The sequence below is a fragment of the Lepidochelys kempii genome, chromosome 23 (assembly GCF_965140285.1).
Source record: "Lepidochelys kempii isolate rLepKem1 chromosome 23, rLepKem1.hap1, whole genome shotgun sequence".
In the NCBI taxonomy this organism is placed as follows: Eukaryota; Metazoa; Chordata; order Testudines; family Cheloniidae; genus Lepidochelys; species Lepidochelys kempii.
Window position 1 is genome coordinate 14131716 of NC_136402.1, and position 6025 is coordinate 14137740.

Below are 6025 nucleotides of genomic sequence, written 5' to 3' on the forward strand. Positions count from 1 at the left end.
CATTCTCATGGCTCTTCTCTGACCCCTCTCCACTTTATCAACATCCTTCTTGAACAGTGGGCACCAGAACTGGACACAGGATTCCAGCAGCGGTCGCACCAGGGCCAAATATAGAGGAAAAATAACCTCTCTACTCCCCAAGAGTCCCCGTTGATGCATCCCAGGATCGCATTAGCTCTTTTGGCTACAGGGTCACACTGGAAGCTCATGTTCAGCTGATTGGCCACCACGACCCCCAAATCTGTTTCAGAGTCACTACTGCCCAGGATAGAGTCCCCCATCCTGTGTGTCAACATTCTGTGTTCCTAGACGGATACATTTACATTTAGCTGGATTAAAATGCAATTGTTTGCTTGTGCCCAGCTTACCAAGCAGTCTAGATCGCTCTGTATCAGTGACATGTCCTCTTCGTTATTTTCCACTCCACAATCTTTGTGTCATCTGCAAACTAGATCAATGATGACTTTATATTTTCTTCCAAGTCATCGATAGAAACATTAAATATCTTCTGGCGAAGAACTGCTCCCTGCGGGATCCCACTGGAAGCACAGCGATTCCGTATTTATATTTACATTTTGAGATCTATCAGTTCGCCAGTTTTTAATCGATTGAATGTGGGCAATGTTCATATTATATCGTTCTAGTTCTGTCATCAAGATACAGTGCGGTGCAAAGTCAAACACCTTCTGAGAAGTCTAAATATATTGCATCAATGCTACCACCTTCATGAACCAAACTAGTAATAAAGATATCAAGTTAGTTTGACAGGATCAATTTTCCATAAACCCTTGTTGACTGGCATTAATTACATTACTCTCCTTTAATTCTTTATTAATCAAGACCTGTATCAGCCACTGGATCAACATCAGGATGACAGGTCTATAATTACCCAGGTCATCTCATTTACCCTTTTTAAATATTGGCCCAAAAATAGCTTTCTTTCAGTCTTCTGGAACTTATTCCATGTTCCACAACTTATTGAAAAACATTAACAGTTCAGAGAGCTCCTTGGCCAGCTCTTTTAAAACTCCTGGATGCACATTATCGAGACCTGCTGATTTTAAAATGTCTAATTTTAGTAGCTTCTGTTTAACATCCTCCAGAGGTGGAATGGCAAGAGTGTTCTCATCACCATACGATGAGACGATATCATCTGTTTTTTCTCCCAAAACAGAACAGACTGTACTTCTGCCTTTTCTGCATTTCAACAGAAGCTAGCAGCTGAAGCACGGCATCCATGTAAGAAGCAAAACCAAGAACTTATTAATTACGGTTTGTTAATGATATATAATGTGCATTATTTTGTAATTGCTTTTAAAAAGCCCTCTCGCTCCTTCCTAAATAGATGTATAAACGTTAATTTTAACAACCCAGTCGTGCGAATCATCCCGCCAGGTTTCAGTGATACCAACTAGATTGGATTTATGCTCACAAATGAGCAATTCCAGTTCCTCTTCTTTGATCCCTAGGCTGCCAGCATTGGTGCACAGGCAACTCAAGAATTTCTTCACACGCACACACCCCAGCTACTCTAGCCAGCTTATCCATAAGGAGATTGGTGCCCCTTCTCCTGAGTTGGAGGCCATGCAACCTGTACAGCCCCCTCTCTGCTCAGAAGGCAGCCCAATGTTCAACCAACCCCCGCTCACCTAGCCAGCAGTTCACTTCCAGAATCTCCGGCCTTCTGTCTCCCTTTGCTTGTGGGACGGGAACGATCTTGGAGAAGATTGCTCAGCTATTCTTCTGCTTCAGCACGCTCCCGCTTTCCCTGAAGTCCTCCACCACCTACAAGGTATCCCGCTAAAACAGCATCCATTGTGCCGCTAGGAAAAATCACCAATGCATCCATGCCTGATGGCCTCTTGACCCCGTCAGATGACTCTTTGGCCCAGTCCGATCCCCCCTCAACCCGCTGCAATGATCGCTTGACCCAATGAGATGATCCATTTGACCCATCTGTGCATCAGGTTAATGTGTAATGCCCCCTCCTCCCTCCAGCCCAAAAAGAGGGGCAAAACAGGTGACACTGGAAATAACTGCAAAAGCCACACACACACACACCAGGGTTGCATCCACTGGTTTGTTATTATAGGGTCTCTCAGGAGAATAGGGCTGTGTACTCGTTCGTTATTGTAGGGTCTCTCATGAACAATGGGGATGTACATGCTGCTTCATTATTGTAGGGTCTCTCATGAGTTGCGGGATTGTGTATTGATTTGTTAGTGTTGGGTCTCTCGGGAGCAATGGACCCTGAGTCCTAGTTTTTTATTGTAGGGTCTTTTGGGGGTAATGGGGCTGCTGCCATCACTTTGTCATTGTAGGGTGTGGCGCAGCAGGGACTGAGTGGGGCGGATTGACCTAGGACTGTTGCAGGGGAGTTTACTGGGACTGTCTGCATTGGTGATGGGACAGCAGGGGGTGGCTTCACTGGCTGGGACAATACCTGAGCCTGTAACCTGAGCCAGGAGGGGGGTTGGGTCCAGGTGACATCTTCTGCCCCAGAAACTGGTCAAAGGCTGGAGGAGGAGCTGGATGAGTCAGCTGTAGGTGGTTTCATTTTTTGGAGTGGACTGGGGAAGAGGAGGGAGCCCCAAGAGCTGGAGTCTAATCTCCCTGCCCCCCAGAAGGATCTGACTAAGGTGTCCTGTTTGTGCCTACAAGCTCTGGTCTGGACTGTGTTCCTGTCGTCTCTAATAAATCTTCTGTTTTACTGGCTAGCTGAGAGTCACGGTGAATTGCAGGAAGTGGGGGTGCAGGGCCCTGACTCCCCCAGTCTCTGTGACAACTGGTGGCAGAAGTGGGATGTACTGCACCCCGTGGACGGCACTTCCTGCAGTAAGTGACTGGGGAGCAGTAAAATAAAGGGGGATTGACGGGGACCAGGTGTGCTGAAGATTCAGAGAGGAGCGGTTTCAGGGGGCGGAGTAGCTATGCTTAACCCCTGGGAGTGTGTGACCAGCGAGAAGGACTGTTGCAATAACGGAATCCCTTTGGGCACTGCGGTGAGCGGTCTCAGGGGCGGAGGAGTCTGCAGCTCAACCCTAGGAGAGAGGTGGTGACCTGGAGAAGGGCTGGTACCGTAGTGGTTCCTCCTGGAAACTGGGGAGCTGCAAGCACACAGGCCTACGAGTGGCCAGAAGGAAGATGTATGCTAAGTGCCTTAAGAGTGACCTGGTGGAGTTGTGCAGGCAGAGGGGGCTGCACATTGGGAAGCTCACCAAAGAACAGCTGATTGCCCAGCTGGAGGAAAAGGATCACTCGGATGCACTGATCCCTGCCTCTGAGGGAAGCAGCCCAGGAGATGCAATGCAGGCCCCGGTGCCTGACCCAGCTGGAAGGGGTCAGACTGCTGCCATGGGCATCCTGAGACCCCTCCTACCTATGCCTAGGGGAGGGGCTGGGAGGAGCCCAGCAAATTCCGAGGCCACCCTGACCCCGGCAGCCAGCAGGGGATCCTTCCGGCGGAGTTCCCCATCCCTGGAGCTGAGGCGGCTGGAATGGGAGAGAGAAATAAAATTGAGAGAGTTGGAAGATCGCGAAAAAGAGCAAGAGGACTGCAAAAGACAGCGTCAGCATGAGCTGGAGGACTGCAAAAGGCAGCGTCAGCATGAGCTGGAGTTGGCCGGGCTGAGGAGCAGCAAGGCCCCAGCTGTGTTGAGTGAGGGGGGACCCAGGACTGCACAGAGCTTTAATAAGTGCATCCTGGCCCAGCATAAGGAAGGGGAGGACATAGATGACTTCCTGAATGCCTTTGAGAATGCCTGCGAGATGCACAGAGTTGACCCTGCAGACAGGCTCCAGTTTCCTCACCCCCTTACTGGACCCCAAAGCCGTGGAGGTGTACAGCCGAATGAAAGGGGCAGAGGCAGGGGACTACGAACTATTCAAAAAGGCCCTGCTATGTGAGTTTGGGCTGACTCCCGAGATGTACCGGAGAAGTTTCCCTAGTCAGCGTGAAGTCCCCGCAAATGGGCAGATGGGGCCCAAACTAAGGAGGACCTGCTCAATCTAATCATACTGGAGCAACTGTATGAACAGTGCCCATCCGTCCTGTAGCTATGGTTGGTGGACAAAAAGCCAGAGAACCTGCAGCACGCAGGGCAGCTGGCTGACGAGTTTGTTAACAGTCGGTCAGGGGATAGCAGGGAGGAGTCCCAAAGGAACAGGCTGGCCATGATGCAGAGAGAGAATCACTACGGGACTTCCCATCAGGGAAATATGGAGAATCCCCTCCCAAGGGGAACATCCAGCGTCAGGACCAACGGGACATGAGCTGCTATCTTTGTGACCAGAGAGGCCACATATGGACCCAGTGCCCCAAGCTCAGGGATAGACTGAGCAGACCGAACCCACACAGGGTTAACTGGGTAGGGACCCACCCAGATGAGGGGCAGGCTTCCCAGGCAAGGGGGGCTGGCAGCTTATCAACTGCTCAGGAGGGAGGAGTGCCCCAGGCCAGCTCCTCTGGGGGGCTGGATGCTTCAGATTCAAGGTTCACAGCTTACAGGGTCGGCGTGGGGCTGTCCCTGTGGAGCGAGTGCCTTGTTCCCCTGGAGGTGGATGGGAGGAAGGTCAGTAGATACTGGGATATGGGCGCTGAGGTGACGATGGCCTGGCCCAAGGTGGTGGTCCCAGACTGGTTGGTGCCCAACACTTACTGACCCTGATGGGGGTGGGCAGGACTCCATTCAAGGTGCCCATGGCGAGGGTACATCTGAAATGGGGGGCCAAGGAGGGCCCCAAGGACATGGGGGTGCATCACCATTTGCCCACTGAAGTGTTGATGGGCGGGGTGACCTAGAGGACTGGCCAGGCAACCCCTGGAATGCCCTGGTCATGACCTGTAGCCAGAGCCAGCGAAGGGCCCTACGCCCTAACCTCGGAGAGGGTACTTCACCAGAGGCGCAGGACCCTCCCCACTGGGGAGGGAGTGCCCAGGGACAAGGCTCAGAGAGGTTGCGGTCTCAGACCCAGCCAGCGACAGAGAGCAGGACCCCATCTTCCAGTTGTCATGAAGATAGGGGAGTCAGGGCCCTGCAACCCCACTTCCTGCAATTCACCGTGACTCTCAGCCAGCCAGTAGAACAGAAGGTTTATTAGAGACCACAGGAACACAGTCCAGACCAGAGCTTGTAGGCACAAACAGGAGGCCTCAATCAGGTCCTTCCGGGGGGCAGGGAGATTAGTCCCCACCTCTGGGGGCTCCCTCCTCTTCCCCAGCCCCCTCCAAAAAACGAAACCCCCTCCAGCTGATTCCCCCAGCCTCCCCCCAGCTCCTCCTCCATCCTTTGTCCAGTTTCCGGGGCAGAAGGTGTCACCTGGACCAACCCGCCTCCCGGCTCAGGTATCGTCCCAGCCAGTGAAGCCACCTCCTGCTGTCCCATCACCGATGCAGACAGTCCCAGTAAACTCCCCTGCAACATTCCTAGGTGAATCCGCCCCACTCAGTCCCTGCTGCGTCACGTCGTGTCTCTCTGGCCCGTACTGACTGCTGGGCATGGTGAAGGAGTGCCCATCCTATAGAGCTGGGGGCATGTATCAACTCATTGCAGGTCCCCAGTGAACTGGAGCATGGTGCATTCCAGCAAGCCCCCCAGGGCAGGGCCCCAGGATAGACACCCTAAGAGGGGCTGGGCCCCAAGCCTCAGCAGCGCCCAGAACCGAACGACAGTGTGACCCCTTTCCCCACAGCCACCTCCCACCCTGGGGGACCTACCCCTAGGGGGCAGTGCAGGGCTCAGGCTCCATGGCCCATCCCACTAGGAATTGGGCTGAGACCCAGTAAACCCATTTCAGGCAGGGGCCACAAAACAGCTGGAAACCACAGCTAGCCACGGCAGCCACAGAGGGGAAAGGCTCTGTGTCCCATTCCCCACCCTCCTGAGCCAATCAGTCCCTGCCCTGGGGCTGGATGGGAGCCAGTGCCCCCTATAGGGGAACGGCCCCATGCCCCATTCCCTGCCCCCCTGAGCCAGCCAGTCCCCACCCTGGGGCCAGATGGGAGCCGGTGCCCCCTAGAGGGGAA